The following is a 14735-nucleotide window of genomic DNA, read 5'->3' as shown; positions in this document are numbered from 1 at the left end:
AACAATTATTTGTTTAATAACCACTTCAAAATACACTAATACCCAATTTAGGAGTAAACATGGATTCAGTGTGAACTTTAATTTAAGTAGTAGACTTGAGGGGAGAGAGAGAGACAGAGAGAGAGCGAGAGAGAGACAGACAGACAGACAGAAACCGAGTGAGAGAGAGAAAGAGAGAGAGAGAGAGAGAGAGAGAGAGAGAGAGAGAGAGACCCAGAGACAGACAAACAGACTGAGAGAGACAGACAGACACAGAGATAGTGGGAGAGAGAGAGAGAGAGAGAGAGAGAGAGAGAGAGAGAGAGAGAGAGAGAGATGTGGGATGTTGGTGATGGTTTGAGGGCAGCCAACAGTTTAGTCTGTAATTAGTCTAATAGTCTAATTATTCTAACTGCATATACAGTTGTTTTCTTTTCAATCTTATATATGAGCATATGCACCCAAGCTTTAATTGAGAAAATGTATTTATAATAACTTTTCACCATGAACAGTCCCCAAACCATCATTAGAGCCAAATAGCCTTCACACACCAATAGTAACTTGCTATTCAATTACTGCAGTAAATGTCATCACTATCGTAGCTTTAAAAAGAGCAAAACCATGGTATAAAGATGATGTACCAGCTCCTGCTCATAGTGTAGACCATGGTTATAAAAGTCAAATTAACCTTTTCTTCCTTCTATTTAAACACATCAAAGAATAAACAGTATTTACATCCTGTTATTAGCAGTTACCATTACTGGCTCTGCATGACATTTAATAGAATACTAATTTAACATACTATAATTCTTCCATCATATTTTTAAGTAATATCTAAAGTATCTAAAATATCTAAAATATCATTTCAATTTAGAACTTTAAAAGAGTCAAAATGGTTAAATCTAACACACAAACAAGATCTTTGGTTTGATCCCTCTGCAATAGCCCTTAAAGGATTCACGTAGTATATTACAAGATTTTTGTTTAAAAGCATCTAAGTACAACATCTTTAGAAATTGAATCCTTAGACATTAAAAAATAAAAAAACATATATTTTTAAAATTATGCCTAGGCTTAAGACACTAAATCACACATCTCAATGTCTCTCTGAAGATTTTGTGGTCATAATGATTAATAAATAACCAATATTACCCCAAGTAGTGTTTGATTAAGCTATTTTCAGAAGCATGTAAAACTATTCCACCAGAACAGAGATTGTCACGAAATTGCATATTCTTTTATGGTTTTCTAATGAATACATAAGCAGTGCTGTACCAGAAAGAAGCCCTTGAGGAATACAAGACAAGCATGCCCCACTTTCTCTCCCTTCCTCTCGCCTGCTTTTTGATCCTGAGATCAGTGGAAGAAAACAATGTTGGGTCTGTACACCATTTAACCATTTCCAGCACTGAGAGACTTAGCTACAGTACCGTCTTATAAGGGTCTTATATTTTTTTCTTATAATTTCACAATTATACTGTTTATCAACAAACTGCAAAACAATAATCAGTCAATTTTTAAATTTACATTTAAAACACACACACAAAGTAGACAGGTGGGAAATGTAAAGTGAATGAAGAGAGGGAAGGGAGAAGAATGCTTTCGAAAATATATATTTATATATTTCTATTTTAATTGTTTCTTTTTTGTCAATTTACAATATGTAAAGTGAATGAATGAGGGAAAATCTAAATCAGTTCCATATTTTTGGTGTGATTACTCTTTTGTTTCAGCATCAATTCTTACACTTGCACACTTAATACACCTGCACAAAATCAGTAGTTTTGTAGGATCAGAGTCAGGTGATCAATTATACTAAGCAGGTGCTAATAATCATCATTGTCATATGTAGGTTGAAATACAGTCAGTAACTAAAACAGAAAAAGCTATGTAGGAGGTTTAAAATTGGGTGAAGAACAGCCATACTATGCTACTAAGGTGAGGTTGTGGAAGACAGTTTTGTGCCATAAGTCATACATCATGGCAAGACTGAACACAGCAACAAGACCCAAGGTGGTTATACTGCATCAGCAAGGTCTCTCCCTAGTGAAGATTTCAAAGCAGACTGGGGTTTCAGGATGGGCTGTTGAAGCAATTTCAAAGAAGCAAAAAGAAATGGGTAATGTTGAGAACCATAGATGCAGTGGCCGGCCACGCAAATTTAATGCATCAGAAGAATCAGAAGAAAGACACATCTTTTGACATCAGACACCAGTGGGACCTAGATACACCCATCTACTGACTGGAAAAGTCTGTCCAGAAGTGGTCTTCATTGAAGAATTGTGGCCAATAAGCCATATAGCTTATGTAAAACAAGGCTAAAAGACTCATCTATGCACGAAAACATAGGAAGTTAGGTGCAGAAAAATGGCAGTAGGCGCTCTGGTTTGATGAGTCAAAATTTGAAACATTTGGCTGCAGCAGGAGGCAGGTTGTTTGCCAAAGGGCTGTAGAGCGGTAAAATAATGAGTGTTTGCAGGCAACACTGAAGCATGACGGAGGGTCCTTGCAAGTTTGGGGCTGCATTTCTGCAAATGGAGTTGGGGACTTGGTCAGGATTAATGATCCTCAATGCTAAGAAATACTGACAGTTACATATCCATCATGTAATACCATTTGGGAGTCATTTGATTGGCCACAAATTTATAATTCTACAGGACAACAACCCCAAACATGCAGCCATTGTCATTGAACTATCAGCATAGAGAAGAACAAGGAGTCATTGAAGTGATGGGACTGTCTGGGATTACATGAAGAGACAGAAGGATTTGAGGCAGCCTTCAGCCACAGAAGATCTGTGGTTAGTTCTCCAAGATGTTTGGAACAACCTACCTGATCGGTTCCTTCAAAATCTTCAAGTGTACCTAGAAGAATTGATGCTATCATACAGGCAAAGGGTGGTCACACTGAATATTGGTTTAATTTGGACTTCTCTTCTGTTTATTTACTTTCCATTTTATTAAATGAAAATTAACTACCAACACTATTTTTGAAAGCATTTTACAGATCCGTTACAACACAGTTTTATTACTTGGAGAGTGTGAGTGACAAAGAGTCATTGGGCTGAAGTGTGTGTGTGTGTGTGTGTGTGTGTGTGTGTGTGTGTGTGTGTGTGTGTGTGTGTGTGTGTGTGTGTGTGTGTGTGTGTGTGTGTGTGTGTGTGTGTGTGTGTGTGTGTGTGTGTGTGCGTGCGTGCGTGTTATGCAAGAGCATTTTCAAGATGAAGGCAACACATCTACTTTCTTGCTTCATGTTCGTGTGTGTCATAGAGTCCATGTCCCAGGATTAGATTCTTCCCCCTTTTCATTAATATTTTATGACTGAAATCATGAGGTGATATTATCTGTAATGAAATGAGCACAAAAGTATATCAAATATTTCAGCAGTGACAATAGCCATTTGATAGCCCCAAGGGATTACTACAAAATTAAAGCAAGGCTGAAGCGTGATGAGATTTGAATGAAAAAGCCAGATTTTTATCTCAATTATTCTAATCAACAACATTCTATGGTCAGCACCAATAGCATCCAGCAGCAGCAGTTTTATAGCTTCATTAGGAAAACAGCACTGCAGAACATTGCCAGTATGAAGCTCTGGACACAGCTCTGTGGGGTTTTCATTAATAAAGTGCACAAATCTAAAGCTCTGACACTTAGAGTATGTTTTCTTTTACTTAGTTCACTGCATAAGCTATATTCTGCCAAAATATTTTATACAATCTTTACTGTTCATTAGTGTCTACTTTCACCTAAAATTCATACAAAGCGAGTACATGCAGTCCTGTGCAAAATCTTAGGAACCCTAATAAGTTTTTTAGATGTTTATGAATTCAAGATATATATATATAAGTTTTCAGCCAATTTTTTTTTTAACTTCACAAAATGGATACCACACTTAATTTTGACTTAGTTTATTATTGTTTACTGTTCTTTGCATTATTTGTATGTAAAAACATTCAATGTCATTATATTTAAGGAACATTTGCATCACATAATCACAGCATTTCTGTCTGTGCTTAAGACAGTACAGTACTGTATTTTGGTATACTCTGCAGTCAACCCAGACCAAGTTATGATATATGACACAAATGTTGGTAAGTGTTGCAAATGTGAAAGAACTCGAAATAGAATCTAGGTAGAGCTGAAGAAACATGCCGGAGTACTGACGTCAGTCAAAATAGGCAATGAATAATTAGATTCTCTCAAGCTATGAAGTTGTGAAATCTCTTCACTAAATAACAGGTAAATGCCATCTACACCTTCAAATTTTCAACACATTATTCACAAACACAACACTATCTCACCCTCACACGCTGTTTATAGGAAGTTCTTGAGACATACTCAGGAAAGAGAAATGGCTAAACATGGTAGTTTTCAGGCATATACAGTCCCAATATGAGGTGACAAAAATATGCATAATTCATTTTTAAAGCTGTTATATATTTTTTAAAAATCTTCAGTGCTATATAGTTAGATAACATACATTCTCTAGCTTTCCTTTAATAATTAAGCTCTAACAACTTCCAGTGAATAGTCTTGATTTTAAGAGTAAATGTTTGACCACAATTCTGTAAAGAACTATTAAGGAAGATTACACCTGGTCCCAAAGAATTACTAAAATCCTTGACTGAAAACATTTTTCCAGCATCATCATTTCACAACTTAATCAGCAACAGAGATGAGAGATGACAGATATCAAAAGCAGAATTTCCATAAATACTAGGAAAACTATTATTTATTTAAACTATTTATACTGTTTATTCTTATTTTTCAATTTTGTGTTTACTAATTTGAGGCAAGTTAACATTGTGGTCTTTCTTGTGATTTTTCTTCCTCACAGAGATTTAATTAAAGTCATAAAGTAAAGTGATAAAGGATTTCTAAAATGACATACGTTTCATATCTAATTGCATTCAAACAGACTTGCATTCTTGGTTCATATTACAATTTTTTTTTTTTTTTTTAAAACAATTACATTGTAGTTTTACTGTCTGACACAGTTATGATTGTCAAGTTAAATATATCATAAAACTGCACAGATCACTGATCAGAGCACTGCTGACTTAAGGTCTTCTTCCGGTCATATCACTCAGGCTGGGTTGAAAATTCTAGCATGAATGATCACACCCCTCATTCCATCCGGCAACTCCAAGTATTTCAACCAGTGGAAACTAGCCACAACAAAGTCATTCTTTGAGCATTAGTAATAGGAGAGGCAGCTTCACAGCCATTGATTGATCATAATAATGCTTTTACAAACCCCAAAAGACATTATATGTTCTCTCCGTTAATATGCCATGGGCTGTGAGAGACTTCACATTAATCATGGAGCCAGCAATAGCACGGTATAATGAGTGGTGGTTTGCTGTGAGCCATTTCAGCTGCACTGAAATGGCAATGTAGAGAATATTGGAACAATATCATGTTTCTTGTATAATACAGTAGATCAGGGTGGCTGTTCATTCATTTATTTAATTGTTTATTCTAGGATTATTCAAGGAAAAATTATGACTAATATTATACATAAATATATTCACATAAAATGCCACAGCAATATGGGGCCATTTTTAAAACCTGTACAATATAATTTGAAATTAAATACTTACAATTAAATAATAACAGTTATGAGGATGAGATCTCCTCTCATCAGATTTTCCCTTTTGCTCTAAGTAGAAAAGAGGTTTCATAACAAGATTTAGATAGCTGTTAGACCTAAGGCAGCTGTTATGTTTTAGTTGAAGGGTGTGCAAGGGGAGTACAAGAAAAAAATAAAGCTGTTAAAGTAGACAACTTGAATGATTTGTGCTTATGGCTTTGAAACTGCTCATATACTACAGTCCTTAAGATTTTAATTTAAAATCTTAGTCATACTTCTATAACAAAATGTGTGGAGCACATGTATGTGGTTCCAGAAAGTGCTGTGACTTGAGTCATAGACTGTCATGTCTATCTGCCAAGATGAAGAGAATGGAGATGCAGCTCTGGCTGTGAGACCATCTGTCTCCCTCGTCGGTCCGTGGATGAAACAAGCTCCCCTCCCTTGTGTCTCTACATACTCACAGTGCACTGCTGAGGAGGAGAAGGTGGTGCTGGCACCAAGCTAAAGAGCAGCTTATTGAAACCTTTCCCAATAGATAAAGTATTGTTTGTGTTGATGATAGAGAAAAGCTTTGGTTATGCCTTCAGAGAGCATATTAATTAGCAGTGGGCATCAGAAATTCAGGCTAATGAATGCAGACTCAAATCCAAGGTCGCATGCTTTATTCTCAGGCATCAAAACTGCAAGCATCTTTCTTACACAATACAAGCTGCTCTAAATCTTTTTTTGCAAATATTTGATTAAGGATGTCAACAAGGTTTGATTAATTTATCCATCTGGTCAGTTATGCTTTTGAGCGCTATGCTCAGACTAGTCTCAAGGCTCTCAGCCATTTATCTCCCAGGCATTCATCTACTGTATCATTAAATCGGATACATTTTATTTGAGCTACCTTATATACCTATATCACCAGTATATCTCAATTTATTTTTTCTGCAACAACTACTGTAGCACTTCTAATATGAACTTTTTGAGAATAAATTGCAAAAATCAATTTTAGTAATTTACATAAGCTCTGACTTTGATTAGTCATAAACAAATCAGTTTGACATTTTAAAATAAACCCAGAGCGATACCATAGTTTTAACAATTAAAGCATGGTTTTAAAGCATTCACTTCTGTGCAACTGCTTTAGTTTCCATGTCAGAGGTGGGAGAGGTGGTAGATCAGATATGTGTCACAAGTAGTGATTGAGCTAAGATTTCACTCTTCTCTTCTCTGAGCTGATAATAATGGATGGCATGAGCAAGCCTACCCATCTGTCATCCTTGTGACAGCCAAGTGAATGCAGTAAGCCTTGAAGCTGTTACACAAGCTAAACCGAACAGCCAAGAATACCAAACCCATTAGTTCACAAGACATAATGAATACAACTGACAAAAAGAAAGTGAAGGGAATGTCAAAAGAAATTGACCATTAGACCTACACAGTGCACATTATCAGTCTGAGGGTGAGGGGAAATTACAGCACTCTAACCAAGTTTCCAAAACAACTCACCTTCAACATTAGGTTTAGTATTGGACAGTGAAGGCAGAGGACTGGGAATAAGCATCATATAAACCAGCAAAGCCCACAAACAAGTGCTTAAAATATTTATGACACCACACCTACACTTTGCAGCACCCTAAACGAAAGAAAGCAAAATAACCTTGGAAAATGGAGATGGTTGCCAAGTTATTTTTATGATGCTAACAAACCTTAGACCCACATTGCACAACTTATTTTAGAAAAATAGATAGCAGAGAGCTTATATTGCATAAAGGAAAATTGTAGAATAGTCTCTGCAGTTGCAGAAATGAAAATAGGAAGGTTACATGTAATACTACAGGAACTGTTCAGCAAACTGATTAAGGATTATGAAACAGGAGAATTTTTGTCTCATAAGTCTCATAAATGTAAACCTTGAGCTTGTTATTCGATATTCTACTTTTCACAAAGAAGGATTTATGTTACATGAAGATATATCTTTGATGGTTTGAGAGCTTTGCATAAAATAATTAGAGCTTTAGAGATAATTGAAAAAACTCTTATGGTACTGTTCCATGTTTGGAGAGTAATCTAGCAATCAAATAAAAAAAAAAAACTTGTTAAATACTTTTTTATTGATAATTCACTTGTGACTAGAAAAAAATAGCAATAGCAATGCTAAAAAGGAAAAAAAATGGTTAAACACATGGCTTCAATTGACATAACAAAAAGGGATTAGTGTTACACAGCATGTTGTTCATGACAACATAACCCTTAACAAACCTTAACCCTTAACAAATAACCATCCCTACAATTTAGGCCAAAATTTTACATACACCTATGTTAAAGACAATGAAATTCAATATTTTTCATGTTACTAAATGTTTCCTGTCAATTAGCACCTTTCCTTTATTTCCATGAGAGATCATTTCAAAATGATAGCTAAGTGAAGGATTTATTTGTGCTCCAGCAGATTTTTTGCTTCAAAAGTATACAATTGTTTGGTTTCCGCAGTACTTAGTTTTTTCCAATAACCATTGTGTTACAATTTTGGAGGTATGTAAAGGACAACTTGACCCACTTAAAACAATGTATTGATGTCTTGTGGTGTGGTTCAGTATATCTGGATAGTCCTCGTTTTTCTGAAGTGCCCCAGTCCCTTTTCAGAAAAATAGCTTTTTTTAGGCCAGCCTTGGTGTAGGTTCTTTTTGTTTTGTGGGACATCCTTTTAGCCCCTGGCAGCACTGTTTTAATCCAGATCCTCTAGCATCTGTTGTCTTCGCTTGAAAACTGAAAATTTCTTTATAGAAACTTTCATCCCAGTGTTCATTCATCCCATGCCTCTTTCTTAAATGGTTGAATGTGGGTGTCTGTGTGGTCCAAATATATTTTTACAAATATTTGCATACAATTGTTTGAACAGATGCTAGTAGTAACTTTGAAAATTGCTGCTACAGAGGAAATAAACTGGCTGTTTTGCTTGAATTTCCCATGGTATCGAGTCAAAAAAGCACTGGCTTGAAAGGTCAGCCCTTAAAATCAGCCACAGGTGTAAATCTGTCTCTAATCAATTATTTTAAAATGACCTCTAATAAAGTAAATGCCATAACTGACTTTGAGATTGAATACATTTAGACTGGGTGTATGTGAACCTTTGGCCTCTGTAAGTACTTTCACATTTAGTAAACTACCCTGTAAATTGCTTCCTTAAATGTATACTCATTGTTTTTTATTTTAATCCAATATTCAAGGCTTGAAAAAACACTGAAGATATGCCAAGAAAAAAAACATAATGGGACTCTAGTGATTTTTAAATGCAAGACAAATATGTGTTTTTTAAAATGTTGTATTTTGCATGTTATTGAGCTGGACCCATTTCCAAGCCAACAGAAGATGTTTGTTTTTACAGGCAATTTGCAGAGATAATTCTGCTCTGTCTCTGCAGCACACAATTCTTTGTTAGTAGCTAACTATTAGGAATCATTGGTATCACAGGTAAAAATGGCTACATAATTTTTGTGAGACCCTGAAAAGTCGACTGGGGCTAAAATGCCCGGTTCCAGTTATTTTGAAGAAGCACAATGAAACAGGCAATGTTGAGGAACTTATAAGCTGTGGTCAGACAATTAACTTAATGCAGCAAATGAAAGACACATCCTGCTTCCTTCCCTTCAACATCAGAAAAAGTCCAGCAGGGCCATCACCAAAGAACTGGCAGAATCCAGAGGGAACCAGGTACACCCATCTACTGTCTGGAGAAGTCAAGGCTAAGAGACTCTAATATGCACGAAAACATAGAAATTTAGGTGCAGAAAAAAGCCAGCAGGTGCTCTCGGCTGATGAACAGGAGGCAGGAGGCTGGCTGTAGCAGGAGGCAGGTTGTTTGCCAAAGGGCTGGAGAGTGGTAAAATAATGAATATCTGCAGGAAACAGTGTAGCATGGTGGAGGTTCCTTGCAAGTTTGGGCCTGCATTTTTGCAAATAGATTTGGTCAGGATTAACAATGTCCTCAATGCTGAGAAATACAGTCAGATACATATCCATCATGCAATTACGGAGGGGACTGACTGGCCCCAAATTTATACTGCAGCAGCCCCAAAAATACAACCCCAAAAACAACCCCAAAAATACAGCCATTGTTATTAAGAACTTTCCTTAACATAGAGAAGAACAAGGAGTCCTGGAGGTGATGGTTTGGCTCAACTAGATCCCTGATCTCAATATCATTCAAGTCTGTCTGGGATTACATGAAGAGACAGAAGATCTACAGTCACAGAAGATCTGTGGTTAGTTTTCCAAGATGATGTTAAAAACCTACCTGTCGAATTCCTTCAAAAACTGTGTGCAAGTGTACCTAGAAGAATTGATGAAGTTTTGCAGGCAAAGGGTGGTCAGACAAAATATTGATTTGATTTGGATTTTTCATTGGTTCATTTACTTTACATTTTGTTAATCAATAAAAATCTATTAACACCTATATTTTGAAAGTATTCTTACTTTACATTATAAAGCAGCCTAAAACTTTTGTACAGTATAATATATTAATTCTTTTCTTTTTGTATAATATTCATTCATATATTCTTCTGACTAACACAATAATCTATAATTTGTCTCTATATTGTTGAAAAGTTACCTATAATATAGATGTATAGCTTTATCTATATCTAGTTTAGCTTTCAAAATTATTTTATGTCATTTGGCTGCCAGCATATCAGCTGTAAGTGTAGCAATGTCCTTGTAATTGTGAAACAAATAAACACCACAGAAACAAGTTTAATCATCACTATACTTACATTTCTCTTTATAATGAATTCATGGAGGTGATCTACAATCTTGTAATCAGTCAGTGGGACTATATATAGGGCTCCAGGTCACTGTGTTGTCTGGTGACATGGTGTGTACCACACTCAACATGGACCAGAGGAAGTGAAGGAAAGAGTTGTCTGAGGAGATTAGAAAGAAAATTATAGACAAGCATGATAAAGGTAAAGCCTATAAGACCATCTCCAAGCAGCTAGATGTTCCTGTGACTACAGTTGCACATATAAATCAGAAATTTAAGATCCATGGGACTGTAGCCAACCTCCCTGGATGTGGCCACGGGAGGAAATTGATGACAAATCAAAGAGACGGATAATCTGAATGGTAACAAAAGAGCCCAGAAAGACTTCTAAAGAGATCCAAGGTGAACTTCATGCTCAAGTGTCAGATCGCACCATCCGTCATTGTTTGAGCCAAAGTGGACCACATGGGAGACGACCAAGGAGGACACCATTGTTGAAAACAAATCATAAAAAAGCTAGACTGGAATATGCCAAACTACATGTTGACAAGCCACAAAACTTCTGGGAGAATGTCCTATGGACAGATGAGACAAAAATGGAACTTTTTGCCAAGGCACATCAGCTCTATGTTCACAGATGGAAAAATGAAGCATATCAAGAAAAGAACACTGTTCCTACTGTGAAACATGGAGGAGGCTCTGTTATGTTCTGGGGCTGCTTTGCTGCATCTGGCACAGGGTGTCTTGAATCTGTGCAGGGTACAATGAAATCTGAAGACTATCAAGGGATTCTAGAGAGAAATGTGCTGGCCAGTGTCAGAAAGCTTGGTCTCAGTCGCAGGTCATGGGTCTTGCAACAGGACATTGACCCAAACACACCGCTAATAACACCCAAGAATGTCTAAGAGGAAAACATTGGACTATTCTAAAGTGGCCTTCTGTGAGCCCTAACCTCAATCCTATTGAGCATCTTTGGAAGGAGCTGAAACATGCTGTCTGGAAAAGACACCTTTCAAACCAGAAACAACTGGAGCAGTTTGCTTATGAGGAGTGGGCCAAAATACCTGCTGAGAAGAAGTCTCATTGACAGTTACAGGAATCATCTGATTGCAGTGATTGCCTCAAATGGTTGTGCAACAAAATAACAAAAATGTTATCCAGGTGTTACTATGCAATACCAGGAAAAGACATTGAGTGCTATTCACTTGAAGTAACACTATCAAATAGCGTAAATCTGCAAGATTTTCATGGCTTGGTATCCTGTTACGGGCTAAATGGGGCTAAGTTGTGATCTATCTATACCCTTCGGTCAATGAAAGAAAAAACTCACAATGGTCACAGAAAAAACTTTAATCTGACAAATGTAATAATAAATAAACATTCTATGAATGTTAACCAATGAAAGTCAGACATTGCTTTTCAACCATGCTTCAACGGAATTATTTAAAAAAAATAAATAAACTCATGAAACAGGCCTAGACAAAAATGACGGTACCCTAACTAATTATTCTGATTCCTAAATAAATCCTTGACAGATATTTGACAGACATCTTGTAACCAAGCAGCATAATTGCTTGGCTAAGTAGGTCTCTTTTAAACATGTAACTACTATTAAGGTGGCTAGTAAGGGGCGTTTCGTTAATAATTATGAAGCATTGCTAGCTAACATCATGGTAGTTACTAGAATTTAGAATTGCGTATAAGGACAGTATGTCCAGCTATAGACAGGCTCTAAAAGCTGCCAGGGCTGAGCACCTAAGCAAACTCATAGAAAATAACCAGAACAACCCCAGGTTTTTATTTAACACAGTGGCTAGATTAACAAAAAAAAAAAAACAGAAATCTGAACACACTATTCCATCACAGTTTAGTAGTGAGGATTTTATGAGATTCTTCACTGATAAAATCGAAAGTATCAGGAATAAAATAGGTGATGCTCAAATATGAGAGTGACTAATGATCCAGTCTCACCTAAAGTGCTACACTCACAACTACAGCGCTTTACAAGTATAGGACAGGAAGAGTTAGATAAGCTCATTACTACAGCTAAATCAACAACTTTTTCACTAGACCCCATTCCAACTAAATTACTGAAAGAAGTGTTAAAGCTGGTGAGCCTCTTCTTTATATTATTAACTCCTCGTTATCTTTAGGTTACGTCCCTAAGTCTTTCAAGTTGGCAGTCATTAGGCCACTCATCAAAAAACCTAACTTAGATCCAAATGAACTATCAAATTACAGACCTTTCACACCTTCCGTTTATGTCTAAAATACTTGAAAAGGTTGTGTCTGTTCAACTGAGCTCCTTCTTACAGGAGAACAATATCCTCAAAGAGTTTCAGTCAGGTTTCAGGCCCCATCATAGCACAGAAACTGCACTTGTGAAAGTCACAAATGACTTGTTCTTAGCTTCGGACACTATTAGTTCTACTTGACCTTAGTGCTGCATTCGACACTATAGATCACAACATTCTTCTAGATCGCTTACAATATTACACAGGTATTCATGGACAGGCTTTAAGTTGGTTTAGATCCTACCTGTCTGACCGATACCATTTTGTTGAATTAAATGGTGAATCGTCCAGTTAATCATGGGGTCCCTCAAGGATCAGTTCTAGTAACTCTGCTTTCGTCGATATACATGCTTCCATTAGGGAACATTATTAGAAGACATGGGATTAGTTTCCACTGTTATGCTGACGATACACAGTTATATATCTCATCAAAACCAGATGAAATAGCCAAAGTGTCAAAATTAACTCAGTGCCTTAGAGAGATAAAAGATTGGATGAGCTGTAATTTTCTGTTGTTAAACTCTGATAAGACATACTACTTATAGGTACAAAAAACAGTACACAGAAACTCTCACAATTTAACTTCCATTCAGAGGGATGAACTGTTACTAGTAGCTCGACAGTGAAAGACCTGGGTGTTATATTAGACAGCAACTTGTCTTTTGAAAATCATATCGCCCATACCACAAAAACAGCCTTCTTCCACATTGCCAAGCTGAGAAACATCCTGTCTGTATCTGATGCTGAGAAGCTAGTTCATGCATTCATGACCTCTAGACTGGACTATTGTAATGCATTACTAGGTGGTTGTCCTGCATCTTTAATAAATAAGCTACAGTTAGTCCAAAATGCAGCTGCCAGAGTTCTCACTAGGACAAGAAAGTATGACCATATAAACCCAATTTTATCATCTCTACACTGGCTACCTGTTAAGTTTAGAATTGATTACAAACTGCTGCTACTTACTGTGATGTGGCACACACAGTTTAAGTTAAATAAAGACCCAATACAATTTGGCAAGTTCTTTATTTTGTTTGGTTTACTATTGGAGCAGTCACATGAAAGGTGCACATTCTATGTTGACTGCTAGTAACATCCAAAGTAAGGTGAAATCAATAAATGGTTGTATTAATGTGAATATTTGTCTTGCCGATTCAGGAAAGGCCTAAAAGGGAGTGGCCCGTGAACAGGAAGCCAGTGTTATAGCATCCTGAAGGGGAGGAGTCATCTGATCAAGCATGCAAAGATTATAAATGTATTGTATGTAGAGATTTCAGTGATTTTGTTAAATGATAGTGCCTTTGATTACAGGTAGACTTTATTTTGGGTGTGACTTGTAAAGTGTTAAGATCTCGAAACATAGTGTTGCTAACAAATGGAGTGTTATGATTGGCCCGTTTGAATCTGAAGGGAGGGGACCAGGATGATTAAAAGACAAAGGAAATGCTGCAGAGGGAGAGGGGTGTTTGTTGGAACAGTAGCCAACAATTTTGTTATTCCCTTTTGTGTTTTGTTAAGTGTTGAGTTGTACTTTGAATAGTTTTTTTTATTTGTTTATTTTTTGGTAAATTTTGATTTTTCAATGGAAAGTTTGCTTTGGCTTCTTTCACACCTGTCTGAGAATGGTGGCTCACATAAATAAAAAGACACTTCATTGGATTTTTCGAGAGTTTTGCCATTTCTTTTGCTGCCAGTTCGCCACTGCACCGACCATATTACCACACTTGCGTACAAGGATCTTAATGGTTTATCTCCCATGTATCTAACTAGTCTTCTAACACGCTACAATCCTTCAGGCTCTCTGAGATCACAAAACTCAGGACTTCTGGTAGTTCCCAGAATATCTAAGTCTACTAAAGGCGGTAGAGCGTTTTCTTATTTAGCTCCAAAACTTTGGAATAGTCTTCCTGATGGTGTTCAGGGCTCAGACACACTTTCCCAGTTTCAATGTAGATTAAAAACTCATCTCTTTAGTCAGGCATACACACACACATAATACATCCCATAAAATTATGCACCATTACATTATACTTGCACTTTTTTATGAACAGTAGATATGTTAATCCCTCTACACTGCTTTTGTCTTTCACACCCATCCCGAGGCATAAAGACAT

The sequence above is a fragment of the Tachysurus fulvidraco genome, chromosome 9, assembly GCF_022655615.1.
Source record: "Tachysurus fulvidraco isolate hzauxx_2018 chromosome 9, HZAU_PFXX_2.0, whole genome shotgun sequence".
Classification (NCBI taxonomy): Eukaryota; Metazoa; Chordata; class Actinopteri; order Siluriformes; family Bagridae; genus Tachysurus; species Tachysurus fulvidraco.
The sequence above is the reverse complement of the archived record's forward strand: the minus strand, read 5'-3'. Positions refer to the sequence as shown.